This window comes from Zalophus californianus, chromosome 12 (assembly GCF_009762305.2).
Source record: "Zalophus californianus isolate mZalCal1 chromosome 12, mZalCal1.pri.v2, whole genome shotgun sequence".
NCBI classification, from domain to species: Eukaryota; Metazoa; Chordata; class Mammalia; order Carnivora; family Otariidae; genus Zalophus; species Zalophus californianus.
The window spans coordinates 85028640-85054530 of NC_045606.1; the positions used below are offsets into that span (position 1 = coordinate 85028640).

Genomic DNA, 25891 nt, shown 5'->3' on the forward strand with positions numbered 1-25891 from the left:
CTGGACATCCGGCCTTTCGCTTTGAACACGATGCTCTGGACCAGCCAGCGGGTCTATTAGCATCCATTAGAATAGCGATGATTATCCAGGATTCTTGGACAAGGGCGGAAGGATAACATTGCTTGGTCCTAATGCGGCCATCGTTTACTGAGGACTCCATGTCCTAGGCCCTGTGCTGAGAACACTGAAAAACTCTCCTTACTTAGACACAGGGAAACTGAGGCTCAGGGAATTTAAGTAATTTGCCTACAGTCATATAGCTTTTAACTACCAAGCTATCTATACCTCTCATCCTGTATATAAAGTCTACTCCCTAAATTGGAATGTTCTCACCTTGTATACAACCTCTCACTCACTTTCCTTCCTGCCTCCTATCTTGCCCAGATCACTCTGTTTAAACTACATCTGGTCTCGGGGTTGTGCTCAACAGAGATCTCCATGGTTACCCATCATTCTGAAGAGGAGAAATCTGGGCTAGCAGGCTCAGCACCATTCACATCTCTATTTACCTAGGGAATGATTATGTGGTCAGAATGTTCTTGCCCCATTTTCTGGTTTTCTCTTATCTCAGTGATCCATTTTATTAAAACAGGTACAATCATCTTATGCTACTTCTCTCACAATTTTCTCAATGTCAGAATGCAGCTTGATGAATTTCAACAAATTTGCCAAGGTAAAGGTCAAGTTTTTCAGAGAGGGAAATATAGCTAAGAAAAAAAAATCCCTCTCTTTGACCTGTAGATGTGGTATCCAGTAAAATATCTATAAAATGCCGACATTGTTCCGTGAAATGAAGAAACTGCAGATTAAATCATGGCTCCCTGAAGCAACAATTCCACACTGTAAATTCATCAGAGATGGCTTCTAAAGTTAGCCTTGTCCTGCCATTGCAACAAATATGAGAAAACAGACCTAACTAGGATTAAGTCTAATTATCCTGGATTGAACCTCAATGCATGTTATAATTAATTAAAAAATCATAGCATCTTGAAAATAATTTAACATATTTCTTTTCTGATTGAACTTAAATCATATTAATTAAATCTTACTAATATTTGTTTTCTAAGTGGTTCTAGGACATAGCCAGACATTATTACCTTTATTTAGAGATGTGAAAACCAAAGGGATATATTAGTTTTCTCCTGCTGTGCAGCAAATTACCACTAACTTAGGGGGTTAGAACTACATCTCATTTATTAGCTCACACTTCTGTAGTTCAGAGGTCTGGGTAGGTTTGGCTGGTTCTCTGTGTAGGATGCCACAAGGCAGAAATCAAGGTATTAGTCAGGCTAGACTCTTATCTCGAGGCTCTGGGGAAGAATCTGCTTCCAAGCTCATTCAGACTGCTGGCAGAACCCAGTTCCTTGTGACTAGAGCTCCGAAGTGCCTCTTTTCTTTCTGGCTGTCAGCCAGGAACCATTCTCTGTTCCTAGAGGCCACACACGTTCCTTCTCACATGGTCTTCTCTATCTTCAAAGCCAGCAATCACCCTCAAATCTTTCTCACATTCCAGAATCTCTTTGACCTCCTCTTCTGCTACCAACTGAGGAATCTATTCTTTTAAAGGGTTCACCTGATTGACCCAGGCCCCTCTGGATAATCCCTGTATCTTAAAGTAAACTGATTTAATTGCATCTGCAAAATCCCTTCACCAGAGTATCTAGATTAGTGACTGAAGCAGCACCTAGATTAGTATTTGACTGAAGTTCAGGAAATAGGCTTCTTGGGGAGCTGTCTTTAGAATCCTGATAACCATAAGAAAATAGAACTACCCAGTTAACCTGAGATATGATCCAGAAATAGACTCCCAACAGTATTGAATCAAATAATTTAATTATTTATTTTATTCCCAGTTTTTGTTGTTGTTGTTGTTTTTAAAGAAATATTTGTGTATGGCTTATTTTTTAATATATGTATTTTGGGGGTGCCCATCCCCACATTTTTTTACAGATGCGTGATCAGTAATGTTGCCAAGGCTATTTTGGGATCTGTTATGTTTCAGGGGCCTGTGAATGTTCAAGAGATAAGGTGTGGGTGGGAAGCTAGACATGGGTGTGAGGGGGTGGGGGCGATGGCAGGTGAAGACAGGCGAGAGGCTGCGATTGTGTGAAGTCGGAGGAACAGTTTATTCTTGTTTATAATATATTCACAGAAGACCTTGGAGGGGGGGAATCCTTTTGCTATTTTCTATTGGTAAGTCCAGGGATTCTTTGCATGTAATTTATGAGCAGTATTCGGGGATACTTATGTTTCTAAACATAAGGGCATTTTTGGAGTATGCTGGGGCACCATCACCAGAATGCTGTGTCTCCAGTGTGGAAATGAACTTCTCAAAGCTTCTGTTGCACAATTTCAATGTGCCAATGCCTGCCAGATGCACAGGATGTCTGGGATGCAGGCTGAGCCCGTGGGCCTGGCGAGCTGCTGATCCAGAAGTCTGGGCCTTCAGAGGGTCACCTCAGGATTGAGAAGTTGTGGGAAGGACTTAAAGGCTCCTGGAGACAGATGAATGAAGGCTGCATATTCTCCAATTTTAACATTTTACCTGAAGGACAGCCTGATGAAAAGGTCTGGTTTTCTGGTGAAGGGAGTGCAAATGGTTTTAGCCTTTAGGAAGAACATACACAGAAATGTGAAAACCTCACAAAAAGGCAGAAAATTTCAGATGCTAAGTATTTCTTCTTCCAAGGACATTTTGGTATTCCCCTTCTTGAAATCCTGGCCAAAAAAAAAAAAAAAAATGGAGGAAAGGAGGACATTGCCCAAAAGTTTCTTTTAAATTGTCCCAGAACTTCAGAAAATGGTGAGAAAACGTAGTCATATCATGAGGGCCAAAGGAGAGGAGTCAGTAGCGAAGACAGTCAATAATTGCACTGATAGAGCACAAAGACTAAGAGTGTGTGTGGCGTGTTTAGATTTGGAAAGTAGGACACAGCAGGAAAGAGGCTGCGTGGAAGAAATTAGTATTGCTTGTTAATTGTGATGTCTTTAAAACATAACACATCTTATATCCTTTAACTAACAAAGTTATTTTGCTCTATGAAGGACAACTCCAAGGATGCTGATAATAGGTTACAGATGTTCTTTTATTGCTAAAGTTTCTGCTTAAGAAAAATCTTTCCTCTCGTGTACTCATTCCCTCAGAAGTCTTTGAGGAGAACCTGCCACGTGCCTTGATCTAGGTGCTAGGAATACAGCCGTGAACACAAGGCACAAGGTCTCTGTTGTCAAGGAGCTTCTATTCTAGTGTGGAGGAGTTGGAAAACAAATAGTTACATTTCATAACATGATACCTAAAGAGGTAAACAAGATAATGTTATACAGTGATAGGTGCAACACAGAGAAATAAAATAAAAGGAAGTGTTGGATGACCAACCAGGTTGCCATTTTAGATTGGGTGGCCAGCGAAGAGCTCTCTAAAGAGAGGACATCTGAACAGTGATCTAAATGACAAAGAGGAGCTGGTCATGAAAAGATCAGAATGCATAGCACTTTAGGTGGAAAAAAGAGGTGGTCTGAAGGTCCCCAAGATGGTAACAAGGTGACTGAGGAAGAGAAAGAAGCCTGCATGGCTGGAAGTCTGGGACAAACAGAAAAGTGGAACAGGATGAAGTTGGACAGGTGGACAGAACCTAGATCTTTTAGGCACGGAAGGTCATAGTAAGGAATTTGGATTTTAGGTGAGATGGGAAGCCAACGGGAGGTTTTAAGCAAGGAAGTGATTTTTTTCTGTTTCTTTAGGAGGCAATTGCAGTAATTCAGGTAAACAATGGTGACTTGAATGAGGATAGCAATGGCAAAGACAGGGAGAATAGAGTGGATTAGGGGTATACACGGGAGGTAGAGTCCACAGAACTTTCTGGTGGTTTATTATGGCAGACATAAGAGAAAGAAAGAGATTAAAATTCTCTCCTCTCCTGGGCACTGGGCAGATGGTGATGCTCTTTAGTGAAACAGATAGGCTGGGAATAAGAAGTATAGCAGACCGTGTCAATTCCCTTTCCAACAGCTGTTCTTCTCTTCCTCCTTGCTAACAGAGCCCTGACTTGGTGGAGGGTGACAGTATGTCCAGCTCCAAGTGATGAATCATGATTGGTATAATTCAATCATAATAATCCCATTCTCTTTTGCTCCTCTGCAGCCAGGAGTGATTCATTTCTGGCTAATGAGACCTAAGTGAAAGCCTTCTGTGGATAGATATGGCTATCTTGAGCACCATCACAATGCCTGGAGTCACAGCAGCCATCTTGTGACCACGAAACAAAGTCATGATGATTAAAAGCCAACATGTTAAGGATGGTGACATAGAAAAAAAGAGGAACACTATCAATGGGTCCTTGATGGTATAGTTGAGCAGCTGAACCAACACCAGAAATAATCTACTGCCAGACATCTTGTTTATGAGAAAAGTAAAACTCTATTTAAGCCTCTTGGTGTTTGATACAAGAAGGTTAAGGGAAAGAATCAAGAGTTCTCTTTTGGCCATGTTCAGTTTGAGATGCCTATTAGATATCCAGGGGGAAGTGACCATCTAAATTTTTCACTTCCACAATGGAAAAAAACATTTCTAGATATTTTTTTTTATCTTTTCATATTACTATGATACAAGAAAATGTGAAAAAAAGTATAAAAGTGAATGAAGGTGCAACGATGACAAGTGAATGAAGGTGCAATGGCCCAAATCAGAAGCTATCAGTATATAAATAAAACCAACTCCCCTAGTATTGGTAGGTTAGCAAGGTTGAAGTTGTTAAAACAGAAAGGCTGGGGCAATGAAGGAAGCTTAGTCTGAAGACCAGTTAGGTCCCTGCATTTCCAAGTACTTTCCATCACCTTGGGAGGGAAACATCCTAGACTAGAGAACTATTTCTATTAAGATAGCTTCTTACCTATATATCACAGTGTTTGTGTATTGCTTTATTTCCTCTTCTGACATATAACAAATAACCTAATGAAAATTCCCCCACTAACTTACCCAGGGAACCTAAAGTAGGCCAAATTGAGCTCTTAGCACAGTTCTGGTTGCTGATAAAAATCAGCATCTACAAACGCAATTGCACCTATTTCCATTAGAGCTATCACCCAAAACTAGATCACCACTTTTGTAGATTAAAAGTTTGCCAACCCACATATTTTTTTCCTTAAGCACTTCATCATGTGCTGGATGGTTTAGACTCCATCTATAGAAAGAACAGTAAATTTCTTTTGCCAGTGGCCCATCAGAAACAGCTATTGATTTTGTGTGTGTGGACAAGTAATGAGTCTGCAAAATTGACTTCTCGGGGTAAATATCTTCTATTCTGTCCATACTGTGAAGTCCATGTTCTCCTGAGGTTAATTGGCTCATGATATTCTGTATTCATGTTCCCTGGTTCATCACTATGCTCGGGATTTTTGTCCCTACACCTTGCACTTTGTTTTCCCATAATTTATTACAACCAACATTTTTCTAACAGTTTTGGGTCTGCATTAATTTTTAAGTCCCTGGAGGAACATTACGTTCCCAAACATTATGTTCTGCACTCTCATGCTCATACCACGTCGTGCAGTGCCAGACACCTCCTGGGATCTCAAAAAAAAAAAGAAAAAAAAAAGTTGTTTCTTTTTAAAAGATAGGCGATTACTATGGGATGCCCATAAAATATCTTTCTCAGTTGAGTTACTCTCACTGTTTATATATCCCCAGCGGCTTAGGTAAAAAATACATTGGTTAACAGAAAGAACCTAAGTCCTTTGGAAAGCTTTGTTAGTCTCTCTTCATCACTGTAAAAGCAGAGATGAATATCGACTGGTCTTACAGAAGTGTTGGGGAAAAAATGATGAAAAGCGTTAGGAATGAGAAGGCCTTTCATTAAAAATATGAAATGTTAGGGAGATGATAGTGTCATTCCTACCAAGCAGGCTTCAGCTCAAGTGGAGCTCACTCCACTGATAGATGCTATTCATCAATATCACAAAGAATGGCTGTCCCGCAGGATCCCCTTCTGCTGGTGGGATCTGCTGCAGACAGTTGGAACTTCTTTTCAAATATTCAAAAGATCTGCTATACCCACAATATTTCCTCTTCTCTCAGCTTCTCAGCTCTATCTAGAACACTTCAATGTCTTTCTACATTGCAAATTTGAACCTCCCTCTGAATTCTTCTAAGGTTGTTTGAAGCAGAGGAATAGGACCATGGACAGAGGTATAGCCTACCAATCACTGGCGCAGCAGGAAAGCGAACTCTTCCTGCCAAGAATCCCTCGGAGAAGGGTCTTTATTAAATGAATAAACTCTCCTTTATTCAGGAGTCACTTTCTCCTTTTCTAATTTCCCTGTGGAATGGCACGGTTTCTTCTGGAAACACGGACCTCTTCCACCAACTCCATGCTCCTGAAACACAAACAGAATACTCATTCTAGCAGATGCAGCTCTTAAAATATTTTTAAAATATTTTCATCATAAATATTTCAAACAGACAGAAAAATATAGAAAATAGTTTAACAAACATCTATGTATAAAATACTCAACAAATCCTAATGTCTGATTTATTGCCTTTGGGTTTTTTGTTTGTTGTAAAAATTCTTACAAGCAGAATTGAAACCATTGTCTACTTCTGATCTCATTCATTTCTCTATTTTTCCTACTTTCCTCTTTTCCCAAAAGTAATCACTATCTTGAAGTTCCCATAAATCATTACCAATGCATGTTTTTATACTTTTATATTATATGTACATATTCATAAATAATATATAGTATCGCTCTGTGTTTGTAAACTGTAAAGGAATACTATATCACGCTGTACATAACATTCTGCAATACTTTTTTAGTCATCATTACTTTTTAGGTTTATTCATGTTGCAACCTGAAGAACTAATTCATTAATTACACCTGTTATATATTATGCCCTTGTTTGAAATACCCAAGTTTCTTATCCATTTTCCTGCATTATGGATGTATGTGTTGCTTTGAGTTCGTGATTGTTTGCTATTTAAACAATACTGCATTTAACATTTAAATACCTGTCTCCTGGTGCACACCATGTGAGAGTTTTTCTAGCCCAGAAGTTCTCAACCCTGGTATTATTGACATTTTGGACTATATAACTCTTTGTTGCGGGGTAAGATATTTAGCAGCACCCCTCACCTCTACCCGGAAGGTATCAGTACCAGCCCCAATACACAGTGTTATGACCATAAATGTCTTCTAATTTACGAAAACATCGTCAAATGTTTTCTAGGGGGCAAAATCACCTCTGGTTGAAAACCACTAATCTAGGCAAGAGAGCAACTGCTGGATGTTAGGATTTAAATAAGTATATATCACCATTTTGCTTTCTAAGAGTCCTATTTCTCCACATCTTGCTAATTTTTGGTATTTTCAAATTTTAAAATGTTTGCATATTTATAGCTATGAAATGGTAACTTTTTATTATTTTATTTTGTTTTCCCTTCATTTCTAGTAAGATCGAACATCTTCTTGTATGTGTATTAGCCATTAGGGTTTCTATTCTGAGAACTGCCTGTTCATATCCTTTGTCAAATTTTCCTTCTAGTTGTTTCTTTTTCTTATTGCTTTGCAGGAGTCCTTCATAATTTTTTAACACAAATACCTTGGTTGTTGTATGTCTGGAAAAATATCTTTTCTCAGTCTAAGCTTGTCTTTTCACTTTGTTGATGATGTATTTTTATTTTAAACTAGTAAAATTATTCATCTTTTCCTTGACATTTTATTCTTTTGTGCTGTATTTAATAAATTCTTCCTATCCCAAGGGTGTAAAGACAATCTCTTATATGTTTCCTATAGGTATAAAATTTGACTATTCACATTTAGGTCTTTAAATCAACTTAAAATCTTGTGATATGAAATAGGAAATACATATATAAGTATTCAAACACACATTTATTAACACTCATCTTTTCTCTCCAGGTTTGTTATGCTATCTCTGGCTTTAAATTTTGATTGATTTTTTTTTTTTTTTTTGGTAAGGCAACCCCCCTGACTTATTCTTTTTAAAATTGCCTTGGGTATTGTGGTTGATTATCTGTCCAAAGTATATTGTCTCTTTCTCCTTTCTAACTGAACCTAAATTGTTTTCAGGTGTCCATGAACCCCACCCCACTGTGCTTAGTTTAAGCCCATTATAGTAATTAACATTCCATTGGGACTGGTTTGACCATAGGCATGTGTGTTGCATCTCTTGCCAATGAAACCTATGTGAAATTGTGTTAGGGTGGAGATGGGATAGGATAGGTAAGTTTTCTTCTCATTTAAAAAGGTACAAAAGAAGAAGACTTGCCCTTCCTATCTTTGGACAGAGTTGGAGGAAAACATGATGGCCGGGGCAGTGGCAACCATCTTGCTACCTTGAGAGGACAAGCTGGAGCCCAGCACACTGAGAATGGCGAGGCAGAGAGATGAAAACGTCCCACATCTCAGTGATGTCATTGTGCTGCTGAATTAACCAATCTTGAAGCCACCTACCACTGGACATCCTGTGATGTGAAATAATAAACCTGTTATTGTTTAAGCCACTTTAAGTTTTATATTCTTTCACTTGCAGCCAAAGACATTCCCACCTACTATAATTAGTTTTGACCCTTTACTGTTCTACATGAATTAAGTGATCATTGTTCCATGTTACATAATCAGGATTTTAAGAACTGGGTTTGCACTGAAATTAAACATTAACTTTAGAAGAAATGACATCTTCATTCGTTTTAATGAATATTCTAATTCATGAATATGGTATAGGTCTCCACTTACTCAATCTTAATTTGTTCCATAAAAATATTTTCTACATAAAATCAACATTTTATTTAGATAAAAGTCTACATTTGTGTTTATTTATTCCTAGACACTTCATCACGTATTGCTGTGAAAAATGGTGTCTTTTGTTTGCTTTTAAATATTGTATGTGATAAATACTGAGATACAGGAGTGTAATTGAGTTTTGTTTGTTGATCTTATACCCTGCAGCCTTGCTGAGTTGTCTTTTTAGTTCTAATATTTTTTCAGTATAGTCTGTTTGATTTTCTTTATAGATAATCATATTACCCAGTTAAGGAGAGCTTTTCTTTTCCCTTACTGTGATAATAGAGATGCCATAAATTCAGTCATGGAGGCCAACTTCCTGTCATGTGTCCTTCCTTGCTTTCCTGCTTGATCATTCCCTCATGTAAGGCCCATCTTGAGGCAGTGGTGACCTTTTTTTAGCCTCTTTAGCCAGCCACTTTGTGTGTAGGAGGGTGGGGGTTCTTAGTCTAGCCCCTGTTTTGAAACTACTCGTTTCAAACAGTGAACCTGGTTCTGGTTCCGGTTCCCACCTATTTCCCTCACTTTTAATCTCCCTAACCCTGCAGAGGTCCCATTCCAGCATCCTCTGCCTCAGACCTGGACCCCAAAAGGCCCACGTCTTCAGTCTCATTCTGCTTTGCATTCCTGGTTCCTAGAAGACTACATTTTGGTCCAGCTGTTTCTTTTCATCTTTCTCTTTTATATATATATTTTTAAAGATTTTATTTATTTGACAGAGACAGAGCTAGCGAGAGCAGGAACACAAGCAGGGGGAGTGGGAGAGGGAGAAGCAGGCTTCCTGCCGAGCAGGGAGCCGATGTGGGACTCCATCCCAGGACCCTGGGATCATGACCTGAGCCCAAGGCAGACGCTTAAGGACTGAGCCACCCAGGCGCCCCTCTCTTTTATATTTTAAAGACCATTGCTTTGTGTTTGGAGCTGAGCAAGTCCCTCAAAGGTTCGTGTACAACAAGTTTCCTTGACCTGAAATCACAATTCCAAATGTCTATTTTGTAAGGAATTACAGAACTAGCTTCTACCCCTGCTGATAGCACACACAATAATTATCATCAAATATAATACTACTCGGAATTTTCACAATGTCCTTCGGCTCCTCACGCTTTGTGAATGCTATAATGTCTGTGTTTGTTAACTGAGTGTGGGAAACAGAGGTAAATAAATAGTATTTTCAACACCTGAGAAAACTGAGGCTGCTTGCTCAATTGTGGCCAAGAATAACCAGACAGAATTCCAAGACTGTGAGTTCCTCCAAAGTAGGGCTGTGCCTTGTCCATCCTGTACCTCATACAGAATGACCTTCAAATGAAAGGGTTTTTTTTTTTAAAGATTTTATTTACTTATTTGAGAGAGAGAGAGAATGAGAGACAGAGCATGAGAGTGGGGAGGGTCAGAGGAAGAAGCAGACTCCCCGCTGAGCAGGGAGCCTGATGTGGGACTTGATCCTGGGACTCCAGGATCATGACCTAAGCCGAAGGCAGTCACTTAACCAGCTGAGCCACCCAGGCATCCCAAATGAAAGTTTTTGAGCTGAGCAAACCAAACCCTGGGCCCATGCTAGCTTTATTCAACCGGAGAGCTCATGAAGAGAGGAGAGCCCTAATAAGGTCCTTAATATCTAGGCAATGCTATGACTTGAAAAGGAAGGAACGTAAGAAGAATAAGAGCAGTAAGAGCTGATTTTAAACAAAGTGAATGAGAAGGAATTGTCAATGGCATTTCATCTAGAAAGTGGATTTTGATTGAGATTTAGATTTTTTATACTAATCCCCTTATATAAACTAGCTTAGTATGTAAATATAATCAAAATAGCATCCATTAAAATTGCAAAACTTATTTATTAAAATATGTAAAACAGCCAGCTGCAGCAGTAGTGATTAAGAAGTATAAAAATAAATTATTTTGCCAACAAATATTTATTGAGTTCCTACTATGTGCCAGCATTGTATAGGAAGTTGTAATACAAAGATAAATAACACAAGTCCTTATGCAGCTAACCATCTAGTTAGGCCAAATGATGGGCAGATAAATAATCCAAATATGATGGGATAAGCTCCTTAAAAGACTGTCAGCTCAAAGACATGTTTGTACACCCATGTTCACAGTAGCCAAGAGGTGGAAGCAACCGAAGTGTCCATCAACAGACGACTGGATAAACAAAATGCGGCATATGCCTACAATGGAATATTATTTGGCCTAAAAAAGCAATAAAATTCTGACATAAGGTGCAATATGGATGAACTTTGAGGATATACGGAGTGAAATAAGCCAGTTACAAAAACACAAATACTGGGGGCGCCTGGGTGGCTCAGTCGGTTAAGCGTCTGCCTTTGGCTCAGGTGATGATCCCAGGGTCCTCGGATCGAGCCCCAAGTTGGGCTCCCTGCTCAGTGGGGAGCCTGCTTCCCCCTCTTCCTCTGCTGCTACCCCTGCTTGTACTCTCTCTCCCTCTCTCTCTCAAGTAAATAAAATCTTTAAAACAACAAACACAAATACTATATAATTAATCAAGTTCATAAAAAGAGAGAGTAAAATGTTGGTTGCCCAGGCCTTGGGAGGGTGTGGGGAGTGGGGAGAGTTCTTTAATGGGCAGAGAGTTTCAGCTTGGTCAGATGGAAAAAGTTCTAGAAACTGGATACACAACAGTGTAAACATACTTAACACTATTGAACTTTACCCTTAAAAATGGTTAAGGTGGGGGCGCCTGGGTGGCTCAGTTGGTTGAGCGACTGCCTTCGGCTCAGGTCATGATCCTGGAGTCCCGGGATCGAGTCCCACATCGGGCTCCCTGCTCAGCAGGGGAGTCTGCTTCTCCCTCGGACCCTCCCCCCTCTCATGCTCTCTCTCAAATAAATAAATAAAATCTTTAAAAAAAAATTTAAAAAAAATGGTTAAGGTGGTAAATGTTGTTATGCACAATTTACTACAATTTTTTTAAGAGTAAAAAAAGTGTTAGCTTCATGAGGGCAGGGGTACATTCCATTCACTCTTAAATTTCTAGCATCTAACAGAATGCCTGATGCATAGTAGGCTCTTGATAAATATTTGACCTTCCTCTGGCTTCTCCTCCCCATCCAACGTCCTACACAACACAGCAAAGGCCAGGTCCTCTGTGAGCCAATTCAGCAGACAAAGGCACTTCTCTCCTTAGGGCCCAGAAGGGGAAGAATTTCAAATATTTGTGATTTGATATTTGGCCTGGTCACACCAACTATTCTTTACTTCTCAATTATGCTTATCTGAGCTTTTTTTGGCATTTAAGTTTCCTAAAGATAGATACTGTTTCTATTTCCCAAAACAGAGTTGTGATGGACTTTGTTAAGAAAAAAAAAGTGGAAGGAAGTCTGTGAGGTGAAATCATTACGAGGCCAGTGTACAAATGGGCTCTGGAGCCAGGCTTGCGGGGCTCAGGAGGAAGGATGAGGTCATTAGCATATATTTGCAGTTCCACTGCCCGGCCCTCCCTTCACTGGCTCAGTCTGTTTCCAGTTGCTTGGTTTATTCTTTTGGGGTTTTTTGTTTTGTCTTGTTTTTTTGGTTTTTTTCACTTGGTCAAAAATAGAAAGACAAAAAAAAAGTTGCCTTGTACTTATTTTAGCTTTTCTACTTTTTTTCTCATGTCTTTGTTTTCCCATTTGCCATGATCCTTCTTCCTGCCACCTGTTCGTTTCTGCTTTTCCTACCTTTCTCCATTAGGGCTTTTCCTTGTGTTCTATACACCTGGCTTTGTGCCTGGTATCCATGAAGGACAGGTAAGTGTGGTATTTATCTACAGCACAGACATGGAGCCTGCCAAGGACCAGAGGGATTAGCACCAAGGAATTCCCTGTTTCTGGCCCAGGCACCGGACAGAGCTCCCTGTTGTTGGTTCTGACTTCGCGTTGGCCCTGGGCATGCATGTTGCATGTTGCTAGGCTTTAGAGTAGAACAGAAGTGCCTTGCCTAATGTTGCAGAAGAAGTCTGGAGGAGAGGGGTGCCTGGGTGGCTCAGTCGGTTAAGCATCTGCCTTCAGCTCAGGTCATGATCCCGGGGTCCTGGAATCAAACCCCACATCAGGCTCCCTCCTCCGTGGGAAGCCTGCTTCTCCCTCTCCCATTCCCCCTGCTTGTGTTCCCTCTCTCTCTGCCAAATAAATAAATAAAATCTTAAAAAAAAAGAAGTCTGGAGGAGAAAGGTAACAGGGTATCTTTCTTCTTTCTCCTCAAGCTGGTATGCTGCAAGGCTACGTGCAGACCACAGCCAACCCAGGCCTTCTTGGAAACAGGGCCAATCATAGAAACAAGCAAGGTTTCCAGGCCTGGAGATTTGATCATGTTACTTTTTAAATGCAATATTTAAATAGTTCTTGCTGTGACAGACACTATTTGAAGTGCTTTTCTATAGTAACTCATGTAACCCTTTAAATGTTAATTCACTTAAGCCTTAAAACAACCCTGTGAACTGGGAATCATGATTGCCTGGATTTTATGGAAGAGGAAACTGAGACCCAGAGAGGTTAAGTGATTGCTCAAGGTACCAAAGTTAGTTAAGTGGTAGCGTCAAGATCTGAATCCAGACAGCCTGGCTCCTGAATCCATGCTTTTAACCACCATATGGGTATCATTTTTTGAAAATATACATTACACCACTTCACTTTTACAAAAGACCTACATTAGTACTTGGTTTTGCTAACCAAAAGAAATCCGAAGAGGATTTTTGCTTTTACAAAAAAAAAGGGGGGGGGTGAAAAACAAAACCAACATGTTCAGCATTTGTTATGCACAGAGCCCACACGTACAGAGGCAGCGTGCACCCTGAGCCGCGAGAGCGGCCCTGTCAAGCTCCTTTCCTGAGAACTACACCGAGCCTCTCGGCACCAAGTCACCAAAGCTTCGAACTGTGTCTGTGAACATCTGTGCTTTATCTCGATTTATTTTGTGCATCCGTTAGCAAGATGTGTTCTGAGGTATCAGCCTAAGAGAGGTTATTTTTTATAAATTGATGGTAATAGCTTCTTTGCTTCATGCCATTTCAGCTTATGGAAGGATTCGTAGGAATGCTCTACTGTCATGTAGTGGGGGACACCAGCATGATGCTGCCTCTCTGGTTTATGTACAGTCTCCCAGGATCTCCTTTGGAGATCTCAGGCCTGATTTTTTTTTTTAAGATTTTATTTATTTATTTGAGAGAGAGAGAATGAGAGATAGAGAGCACGAGAGGGAAGAGGGTCAGAGGGAGAAGCAGACTCCCCGCTGAGCAGGGAGTCTGATGTGGGACTCGATCCCGGGACTGACTCCAGGATCATGACCTGAGCTGAAGGCAGTCGCTTAACCAACTGAGCCACCCAGGCGCCCTCAGGCCTGATTTTATCAAATATCTTCTACCAGGTATCATACCCTCCGGTAGGAGCTGGACAATGTGTGTATCCCTCTGAAATTCCTGTGTGGCTCTTGGGATACGCGCCAGCAATCATGTGTTCACAGGCTCCATTCCGCAGAAGACATAAGAACCAGACCTTCTCTCTCTCTCTCTCTCTCTCTCTCTCTCTCTCTCTCTCTCAAGAAAGGGCACCAGAAAGCACTTTCTACTCCTACAGACTTTAAGAAATAAAATTTTAGTACATGTTTAATAAAGATAAAATATCACATTATGCCACACCTCGTATGAGGGTTCTCCCTCGACTCCCATAAGCGATGATATTACCCTGGGATCTGTCCCCATTCAGGGCGAGTTTATAGGGAGCTGTCCCCACCTTCTCCACCCAGACCCTTGTGAACAGCATCATGAATTTTTTAGATGGTTGGTTGGACTTGGGAGTGCAGTTCAGACCTATAGGACAGATGTTCTGGTGAGAGTCGAAAACTGGTCTGGAGAGGAGCCCATGACTTTGGCCTCTTTGTCCTGGAAGATTATGCCATGGCCCTAAATATCTGCAGATCCTCTGACCTTCCCTATCTCCCTCTGGCTGCGCCCCAAATGGCTTTCCCTGGTAAAAGCTGGGTTAGCAGAGAAGAAAGCTTCACAGGAAGTTAGGATGAGTATGGCTTTCTGCTGTCCTCACGAACTCTGACCTATGTTGAAGGACTGGGTCTCATCATTGTAAAGAGAGATTTGTCTCTGGACTCTTCATGACCTCTGCCAGCTTCCTACTCATAAATCCAAGGCCTCTGCCCATTCTCCATCTCTAAAATGCGTGTCCTGGATCTGCCTCCTATTGAGCCCTAGTTCTAATCTGGCTGGCCCTGGTAGAAAGTGAATTCCTGTTAAGAAATTAGCTGATAACATCTGAGGCATGGGCTCTCCTCTGTATATTTCATTTGCATCTTAATAGGAATATTCAAAACCAAAAAGTTAAAAAAAAAAAACAATTGAGTACCTCAGGGTGAAATGTCAGGCTCCTTTACACAGAGATCTGGGGGGGTGGTATCCTGTAGCTCTCCCCACATTTGTATATGCACCTAAAACTGGCCGTAATGTCAATGTCAGGCCCACAGACATCCTCAAATCCAAAAGAAAAACATTCACTTTGCAGCAACAACTGTCCCTCTTTGAGTGTGTTCTTAGGACTCACCAAATCCTAGGACCCAGAACAGGGCATGCTAAGGAGTTCAGTTTACTGGCAATTTGGAGCACAGTCCTTTGTCAAGTGGGGTATTTCCTCTGACATCACTGGACTGCTCGTCAGCTCCAAAATGGGTCTTTGCCAGGAAAACCTGAATTGAAGAGGAGGCTGGGCCTTCGGGGAAGAGAGCCTGTGTCCTGGTGGGCTGGGTGTGTCTGCCCCAGGCATCTCTCAGAGGTGCTGACTCCCTGAACTAATGTACTTTTGACCTAAGAGGGGAAAAAAGGTGTAAACAGTGGAGCTGCCTGGGTGGGACTTTTTTAACTGCCAGGATGGTGACAGCCCCAGCCCCACCTACACCATCAGAAGCCCATGCCCACCCTGCCTGTTTCTTCCCACTCCCTTGCATCACCCCTCCCTCCCTGTTCTCGTGAAGACCAGCCTAGGTGACACCTTTTGCTTCCCAAACCTCCTTTGTAGCTCTTCTTTGACCCCTTTCCTCAAAATATTCTCAATCTTTCCTCCTCCAATGCCAGACTGTTGGCATCTGTCTCCCATCTTGTGCAGCCTGCCATCCCTAGCTAACCATGGTTTTATAATTGTCTCTGGTTAAAGTTTAAATAGACGGGTTTCAGCCCAAGAGAAAAATGTAAACAAGCCCTTTCTGCAGTCTTTCAGAACTGCTGACTTCCAGTGCTTTTGAATTCTGTACTAGGAAATTCATTCAGCTCCTCCCTAACCAAGGAACTGAGAGCCGTCACTGGGCTTTCAGAGATGTGAGAGCCACTCTGAAACCATCGAGAGGCTTTTAGATAATCTACACTTTTCTTTTTAACTCAATTAAGCCATCAGGATCCAATTCCTACTCTAGGATGTTCGTCTGTTGTATCAGTGAGAGAACAGTTAAGCAATCTTCATGGGCTGGCCTCTGAAGTAAAGGAAGGAAGTGAAAGGAATTGTCATTTCCTGGTTGGAATTTCTTCTTTGGGGGGAGGAGGGGTTTGTATTTGTTGCCCCAGGTTTTGGGGTTGATGAGGCTGTCTTACGAATCATGAGAATGGGATCGCTCTTGGCCAATGTGCAAGGAAGAGGGAGGCTCGGGTTTGAGCAGGTGATTCAGGCATATATCCCTTCATTTGCTGTGTTTCCTCAGAAGTAAGCAGGACATTGTTTTGAGTCTTGATTAAGAATATTGATTTTCTATATTTTTCTATTTTGTGTACTTCGTGTACTTGTGATCTGGTGTCAGGACGAATTCAGCAATAATTTTGATGTTTTCGTCAACGATTTGATTGGATCTTTGCCTTCTCCTATTAAAAAACCTTCAGTAATTGTCTCATTGCAGTTTCTGGCTCCTATTCAGAGTCTTCCATGGGCCGGCTCCAACCCGCCTTCACCTTCCACTATTCCGGCCATGCACTGACCTCACCGAACTTTCCACCCAGCTCCTGTAACATGTTCCCTTACTCTGCAGTGTCCCAATGCCTACTGACCCCTCCCCCAGCCTCCTCAGAGTCTTCCCAAAATGCCACCTTCCTGTGTTCTGTGAGCTTTCCCTGCTCTCCCTGCACAACCCAATAAACCACTCCTTCCCTCAGTTCTCTAGCAGTCCACAACTGTCCCCATCACAGCAGCCTTTATTTTGCTGTTTGTTGGTCAGCCTGTGTCATGGGTCAGCTTCCTGCACTAGCTACTTAGCTCCTTGAATGGAGAATGGGGTATTCATCCCCCCATACTGCCCTGCCTCGTACGTGGCCCATCATCAGGGCTCAAAAATATTTAATCTTTATTTTTCAACCTCCCTGAAAACTTGATGCCAATATTTTTTTAAAACAGCTCTTGAGAGGACCCAGGAGGAGTGAAGAAAGGAATCTGGGGCCAGACAGATTTGAGTTCAAATCTAAGCTCTGTTGAGTATTAGTACCAGGATGGCTTCTTTTCCAAGCCTCGTTGTCTTCGTTTGTAAAATGAAGATAATCAGATCTCTTTTATGGGTTTTTGTGTGAATTAAAATGAGATCATGCAAGTTATGAAGCTAACACAGTTCTGTCTTGTCCTTACCATCCCTTGATGTTAAAATATTTTTTTTAATTTTTAAATTTTTTTTTTTTTTAGTAGGCTCCATGCCCAGGCTGGAGCCCAATGCAGGAATCAGTCCCACAACCCTGAGATCAAGACCTGAGCTGAGATCAAGAATCGGATGTTCAACCGTCTGAGCCACCCAGGCGCCTTGATGTTAAAACTTTTAAATGTTGAAACATTTAACTCTGGAACATGGATTGTAGTAATCAGTTTAATAGATATGTGCCACATTTTCCTGTTAATAGTACAACCTTCCTTGATACAACAGTTTCTTCTCACAGTCGTGAGTTTTTCAAAGGCTTATCTTGTAAATAGGGTCGGACTTACCTATTTGACACCTGAAGAAATCCCAGTGATGGGGAAGATGACGAGCAGCAACCTGTTTTTTGTTATTTTCACATATGGAGGGTCATCCTCACACCATCACACTGGTCTCTTCATTTCCAAGGTTAACTTTAAAGAGGAGAAGACACCGATTAGGACACTGCTCTTTTCCCCGTCCACCAAAAGCTACTTTCACCCATGGGAGGGGAGCAGTGACTTCCATTCATCCATCCAACATTTATTGAAGGCCTGCCATGTACCAGGATACTAAGATAAAAGATCAATCAGCCAAGGTCTGTGCCTTTATAAAAGGCTGAATCTAATGAGTTTGGGGTAGTGGGCAGATAAGCAACTAAATGAGACAAGGATTGTGGGATGGTCAGCCTGTCAGGAAAAGCTTCAGAAAGAGGTTCTACTTGAGCTGAGTCTTGAAATATCCGTATGTGGCTGTCAACAATCGGGGCAAAACACTTCAGGTGGAGGAACCCTAACTCCGGCTCCTTCCGAACCTCTGCTGGCTTCATGGAGCCTGAAGCATCTGGCTCTACCATCTCTCCCCTGTTCAGCGGTCTTCTCTTCCGCCCAGGCGACTTAAAAATCCTTCCCTGGCAGCAGCAACCTTATTAGTGCTGGTTCCACTCAGAGAACTGACAGGAGAGGCTCTGTTGCTGCTTCTGCTGCCGGGACCAGAAAACAGCTGGAGTTGTTTGAGGTCCCTAGGGGAGGGTGGAGGAGCTGAGCACGCATGTGCGTCCATACCTGGGTCCGCGGGTGAGTGCATTTCAGAGTGGGGGGAGGGGTGTCCATCTGGGTGGCGGGCTAGATGTTGATCTGCAGGTGTTGCCACAGAAAACAGAAGTGGATATTCAGAAAATCAAGTGACAGCTCAGGATCTCATGGACAAGCTGAAAGACGGCTCAGAGAAGTGTGTGTGTTGCGCGGGGGGAGGTTGAAATAACCTCAACCAAAACAGAATGAAACAGAGAAGGAAGTTGCATCAGAAGAGGAAGAATGCCAGTGTCATGCTGAAGAGCCACAAATGTCACAAAACAAAAATAAAACGTGTGACTCTTATTTTATCTAGTCAAATACTATTAACATATTTTCTTCTTCAGAGCATTATTAAAACTACTGAAAATGACAGAAATTAGTGTAGCAAACAGGGAGAACACAGAAAAACACAAACAAAAAATGGTTATAATTTTTTTTTATGTTACATACCTCATACTTCATTTATTTGGGTTAGTGATGGATTATAATTTTGTCTTCTACCTCCATAAACAAGTTTCTTTTCTCCAGTACTTAAAAAATATTAAAAACAAGTTCTGAGATTGACTTATTGAAGAACACTTAAAAGGTCTCATATTAGTACAAATTGGGAAATTTTAATAAAGATACTGTAATGATAGTGAAGTGATTGAAGATGTCAGAGCAAGAAATATAGATCTCAGGGATGTTCAGTTTTGTTTTGTCTTGTTTTAATTTTATTTAGTTAGTTATTTTTAGGTAATCTTTTAGGTCCCCAACATGGGACTCAAACTCACAACCCGGAGATCAAGAGTCACACGCTCTTCCAAATCAGCCACCCAGACGCCGCCCAGGGATATTAAGTTTTTTCATTTCTGTTCAAACAGCAATGTTACCGTCTTTACCAAAAAGGAATAAAAGAGCACTCTTCCTTTTGATTACATTCTTGTAACTACAAAGATGAAAACTTTATGGGATCGACTTTAGGTGAGGGGGGTTTTATAAAAAGTTAATATAACCCTGGAATAAGCATGGTATCAAGACTCATATGAGTCTTTTGACTATTACTTTACAAATATAGTCACAGGAACTGGCTTCCCATCTCCTTCTTAGAATTAAAATGATTAACTGATTTGCCAATTTTACAAATAGCTGAAAGTGTATTGAGTTTGGAGAAGTCAATTAGGGAAGTTTTGCATGCTTTAGTGAAAGTGCAAAACGGTAGTTCCCAGTTGAATAAATTACTAGTCCATATTCTAGTTTACCAGGTAAGTAGTGAATGGGCTTGGGGTAGACAGAGAGGAGATGAAATGATTAGGGAAAGAGAAGCCTCCAGTGATGGAGAAAGGGAGCAAATAGGTCTGATGCTCCCTGTTTACTTATGCCAGGTTTTCAGTAAATAATTGTGGAAGGAAGGGAGGAAGGAAGGAAAGAAGGAAGGAAGGAAATGAATTAATGAATGGTAAGTACAAAGAAAGTGGCATAAATGCCTAATTCAAAATGGAGTTTAAATTTTGCTTCATGACAGCGTTATAACAATATTCCCCTATGCTATACCTGCCTTGGCAACATACAAAGATGTATAATTTTCAAAAGTTGTGAGACCCTTAAAAAAGGAAACATATAAAAATTAGATTTGGAGGAAATGGAAATCTATGCAAATCTAAATTTTTAGATTTTTCTGAAGATATTTTTACAAGTCTAAATTCAGTGTTACTTTAGGAACCTGATAATGGATTGAAATTGTTTTTTATTTTTAAAACAAATCACTGGTGGGGCTACAAGCTGACATCAAATGTCATTTGGCTTTGGCCAACTGAGGAGAAAACAGCAAAAAGTTAGAAAGAAAAGATACCATAAACATCATAGTAAAAGCAAACGAAACCAGAAAGTTTTTTCTCCCCCTAGACCCACTGCTTTTTATAAGAAATTTGTTTTCAGAAGGTAACTTAAGGGTTGTGGGGAGAGGGAGAAAAAGTAAACCAAATCCATGGACTGTAACTTTTTTCAAGGCACCTACGTTTTGGTCTAATGTGTGGATGTCCCCATTTGTGCCAGTTTCCCCACTCTCTGGGCTCCCCCATCTCCAGGGGCTCTCCACCTGGACATATTTCCTGATGCAGCACTTGTTGGGGATGCTGAGTCCCACTCCAGAGTAGTCTGATAAATCCCCTACCTCAGCTCTTATTCTGGGAAGCATGTCCTTTCTGATGGTGTTCCCAAGGAATGGGAGAGAGAAGAGAGGATGCACGTATGAACTTAGGGATGCTAAGTTCTGCTTTACATTTTAAATCTATAGATCTTTCCTTTAATAAGTGGCAGGCCACTCTTAATTCCTGCTCCTCTGTACTGAAGAACTTAGCATTGCTTCTTCCCTTGGTGATCCAAGGAACTTTGCTCTTTTCCCAAAATACCTCTCTCTCCCAAAGCAATTTCCCCTCCTCTGAGAAATGCTGTCATGTCAGGCTGCACTGCCCTTGAACCAGACAACTTTCTCTGCTTGTCTTTATCTGTCTAAATAAAGCTAACCTACATTTGCTGTCTAATTCATTCGGATGCTTGCTGATGCTATTTAAAGCATCCCTTAAGGCTCTGTGGAAAACAAGATGCATTATCTCCAGTAGAGAACCTTTATGTTTGTTGGTCATTTAAGGAATTCAAGAATCTAAAGAATCCATTCAGTCTTTAGTAGTTCAGATGTAAGGGACAAAGGAACTCTTCCGTGTTTTTTCGTTCCAGGCAGTCTTCCCTGACTTGTATGTTGCTGGTTCAGCTGATAGAAAAAGAGGTAGCTAGAAAGTTAATCTCTCTTTCTCTCTCTCCCCCTTGCACCGCCCACCTCTGTGTGTGTGTGTGTGTGTGTGTGTGTGTGTGTGTGTGTGTGTCCTTGTCTCTAGGCTTCACGAAACCCAGCTTTTTTTCTTTTTTTTAAGATTTTATTTATTTATTTGAGAGAGAGAGTGAGCAAGTGAAAGAGAGAGAGAGAAGAGCACAAGAGCAGGGGGAGAGGGAGAAGCAGACTCCCCACTGAGCAGGGAAGTCTGATGCAGGGCTCCATTCCATGACCCTGGGACCATGACCTGAGCTGAAGGCAGATGCTTAATTGACTGAACCACCCAGGCACCCCAACACCCACCTTTTCTGAAGATTAATTTCACAACAGAATGTATTTTTCATCCTGGGCTTTGATAATTGGTTAGTCCACTGTGGTTACCTGTCCCCTCTCAGGGAGCAAATGTGAAAGATCAAAAAGAGCAGCCATCTCAGTAAACAAGCTTTTTAGTGAGTTTTTGGCTTGTCTCCACCTCCCATTCTTCAACCTCCACCTGACATTTCATTAGAGAATCCTGGTACTTCCACATTCCAGAAAAAAAAAAAAGGAAATTCTAAACAGGGAAAGGAATAAAATAATGGGGTGGTAAATAGGACTCCACTGTGCACTTCTATATGGGAGTTCAGAGAGGGTTTCAAATCTGTTGCTTGTTTTTTTCAGATCTGGTATTTCTGTCTGTCTGTTGGCTTGCTTAGTGGTAGGGAGACCTGGTACAATGGGATGATCTTAACCATTAGTGCCCTGCTGCTCCCCGAAGCACATGTTTTTATCAGCATCCACTTGTTCAGCCACGATTCTGTGACGTCCATTGCAGAGAGTGAGTCAGAAGCCACAAGCTAACAGGTCTATTCCTTCCCACTGTCACCTAGGAAACCAAAGCATCATCCACAGGAAATGCAGGCCCCAATGGGGGGTGTGCCCAGATCGGGTTATAAAGCTTGCATGAGTTTTTCAAAAGAGGTCAAATAATAATGTGTAGAATCTCAGTCTAGGGTGGAAAGTGGATCCAGCCTCTTGGGTGTGGATGGAAGGAGGACAGTCATGCAGAAATACCAGGAGAAATTAATCAGCTAAAATCATGGGAGATGTCTGCTTTATAAGAAATTTACCAAGGGCAAGGGTTATTGAGATGTGGTTTGATTTCCCCCCCAGCAAATGCATTTATTTGCCCATTGGTTGAGCGTGGGGGGTTTTTGTTCGTGGTTTTTTTTTTGTTTGTTTTTTTTTTGGCACATTTGGATGGTGTGTGAAATGAGATGAGGAAATTGACAACACATCAAACCAGGCTTTCTGCTGAGTGAGATGAATATCCTCTTTTTCATGGCTATTCTCCCTTGGATTAAAAAAGTGATGGAGTGTTCCTTCAAAGAAAACCACACCCTGATTCCCCCCATGACCTCACTGTTTTTTATTTTTATTATTTTTATTTTTGCCTGTGCCTCATTTTTTCCCTCCTTGACCACTACATTTTAGCATAGTCAGTTGGCCTTCATGTATATATACAATTTACCACACACTATACACATATCTGTGAATGTAAGCTGAGAAAAATTACCTGTCCATTTTCGTGTTGTTCAACGAGCTCAATGTTTCCAGGCAGTTTATACTCTCATACCACTATGGGCGAAGGATTCTACATAAAAGTACAATGTGAGCTCTCTTAGAACTTCTTATTTTGACTCAAAGAATATTAGAATGGGGTAGGGGGAAACAACTCAGAAATCATCTGGTTTAATCACCTCATTTTTCACATGAGAAATTAGTCCTAGAGAGGTGAAGTGATTTGTCTACGTTCATATAATAAATCATGGTATATATGGGAGGCAGAGGAGAGGAGAGAGAAAAGGTAGGAAGTTTGACCACAAGCTCAGAATGAGTCAACAGGTGATATGACCACCTCTAGGACTGTTAAAATACTAAGTTGCATTAATTGAAGTATGAAGTCCTGACTGGGAGGGGCAACTGGTACCCTCCCACGCTGGTCAGTGTTGCCAAGAGTATGATGTTCTGTTCTGAATACCCATTGAATGGGGAACAATGACAAACCAACCAAAATGCCCAGAGGAGGGTAAAGATGGTGATAAGAGTTTTAGTAACTATAACATAATAAGAACAATGAAAAACATTATTTAGCTTGGAAACCAGAGGTTTGTCATGGAGGGAATGAGAGTAAGTATTATTAAATAACTGAAGGGCTGCCTTGAAGAGGGTTCAGACTTATTTTGAGTGACTGGGAAGGGCGGTCACAAATGAGTAGAAGTTAAAGATAATGGATTTTAGCTCCATATAAGTAATTTTCTAATAATTCTAGCTGATTGAAATGTATTAAATTGATAGGGTAGTGGATTAATTCTTTATCTCCAGAGGTGTTCGAGTATTCACTCATTTATCCAAACACGTTTATTGAGCACCTGCCATATGCCAGTCATTGGACTAGAGGGACTTTGAGGTTGTGGTCTATGTTAATTAAGGCAATACTAACTGTAGTATTAAATCTGTATATCAAACCTGAGACATGATAAGAAATTTATTTCTTACTCATAAAACATCCAAAATGGGTGTTCATGGTGGGTGGCTCTCTTCCAAGTGGTCATTCAAGGAACCAGGCCCTTCCATCTTGTAATTCTGCCATCTTCAACATGTGGCTTATGAGATTGCTGTAGGCATTAACATCCTGCTGACAGACAGAGAAAGAATATGGAAGATTGTGTGGGGAGTTTTTTATAGGCTAGACCCAGAAGTGGTGCACAGAAGCTCTGTTCACATTCTTTCTATCCAGTGGAATTCAGTCCCATGGCCACGCCCAACTGCAAGGGAGGCTTAAAATGCAGTTCTGTGGCCAGGAAAAAGAGGAACAGGTTTGATAACTGACCAGCAAAGCTTTTACCACACTATCCAATTCTAAGTTTCTATGATTATGGTGACAGAACTGGCACAGGAATTTTAAAACTTTCTTTTTTAATGCCAATGTCACCATGTCTCTTGTTTACACTACATGTCTTCCTATTGAAGGTCTCCTGTTGAAGATATATTGTTTAGTTTTAAAAAGCAAAGTACAAAATAATGTATATATTATGCTACTCTTCTGAATGAAAAGAGGAATCGTAATGATAATATTTATTTGTATCTGCTCACGTATATATGAAGAAACACTGGAAGAATACAAAGAAACCATAGGGATAAGGGTGGAGGCAGAGGGAGGAAGGACCTATCCCTGGGAACAAGACTTGTCCATGTATGCCTTTAAATATTGTTTAACTACTTACTTACTTAATTAATTCTAAAACTATATAATTTAAAAAAACATTTCTTTCTACTAGAGAAGAGTTTTTCATGGATGGACCTCTTTTTGTTTTCAAGTAAAGAAAAGCTTGAGGAAAGGACTATCTGGGCAGGTGAGCAGGGCATAACTTATGAGCCTGAAGTAACGACAGTGATGAATATAATGCCCTTCCTGTTATAAAGCACCTGTACTGGATTAATTAGATTTTTCAAATGAAAGTAAAAGAATAATAATGCAACAATAAACTTGTTTTATGTGGAATCATCTAAAAGTCTCAGAGTGCTTTAAATCTGATATCATTGTTTATTTTTATAGCATTCCTAGTAACTATGATACAAAAGATTTAAATTAATTTCTTGTTTTGTAAGGTACTGTCAGAGCCATGAAAAGAAGTTTAATTGCCTACAAACTCCTGTTAGACTTGTAGGCCAATGATCTTGCTTTCTGGGTAGCATCAACACTGGAAGTATGTGATAAAAATCCTTTATGTTTTACAGCATTTTCACAAATAATTTCATATTTGGTTTGTCCATCAACCATGTAAATTAATTGTGACTGGTACCTCTTTAGAGATAAAAACAAAGGTGGTCACTATAAATAAAGTTAAAAGTCTAAAAAAAATTGGAAGAAGAAGGATGCTTCCTTAATATATAAGAGCTATTACAAATCAATAATTAAAAGGCAAATATTTCAATAGAAAAATTTACAAAAGACATGCCTTAAAATCATAGAAAGAGATCTCAATAACAAATAAACATTTTTAAATATCCTCAAAATGAGTGGAGATAAAAGAAAAATAGTATCTAGTGCTGACAAAGGTATGTGGAAGTAGGAACACTGATAGATTTCTGGAAGAGTTATCAGATGGCAAAATCTTTCTGAAGGAAAATTTGGAAATATATTAAAACTCCAAAGATGTTCAGAACGTTATGACATAGTAACTTCATTCTGCTAATATATCCTAATGAAATATTCAGAAAAACATAACAATCTATGCCAAATGATATAAATATCACCATTCTTATGAGTTCAACAAAGGGTGGATCCAATGACATAGTAAGGAAATGGAATATCAAGCTGCCATAGGAAACCATGTTAAAGAATTAGCTAAAAGCCAAAGGAAAATTCTACAACCCAATATCAAATAAAAAAGCATGATTAAAAAAATACAGAGAAACACTTGTTTTTAGAGCAACTTATTTTTCATCTCAGTGAAATTTCACAGGTGGGCAAACTGCCAAAGAACCCGTCTTTTCCACTGCCACAGTGCCATTCTAGGGAAGTACA

The 25891-nt window shown here is 40.5% G+C and overlaps 1 protein-coding gene and 1 long non-coding RNA gene across 3 annotated transcripts in view; one reads left to right on the forward strand and one right to left on the reverse strand.

Annotated features, from left to right (window-relative positions):
* The window catches only part of LOC113911440, a 37644-nt gene extending 12780 nt beyond the window's left edge, over positions 1-24864 (reverse strand). Inside the window, exons 1-3 of one of the 2 annotated variants that reach the window (XR_003516468.2) lie at positions 17745-24864; positions 6196-6372; positions 2120-2607 (exon numbers count right to left, since the gene is read on the reverse strand). This is a non-coding gene — a long non-coding RNA (uncharacterized LOC113911440). Of the gene's footprint in view, positions 1-2119; positions 2608-6195; positions 6373-17744 lie in introns of those variants that run through there. The other variant, XR_003516469.2, reaches the window with a different exon arrangement.
* Positions 1-25891, forward strand: part of MKLN1 (muskelin 1) — a 321865-nt gene that overhangs the window by 68393 nt on the left and 227581 nt on the right. The gene's annotated exons all lie outside the window — the stretch shown is intronic.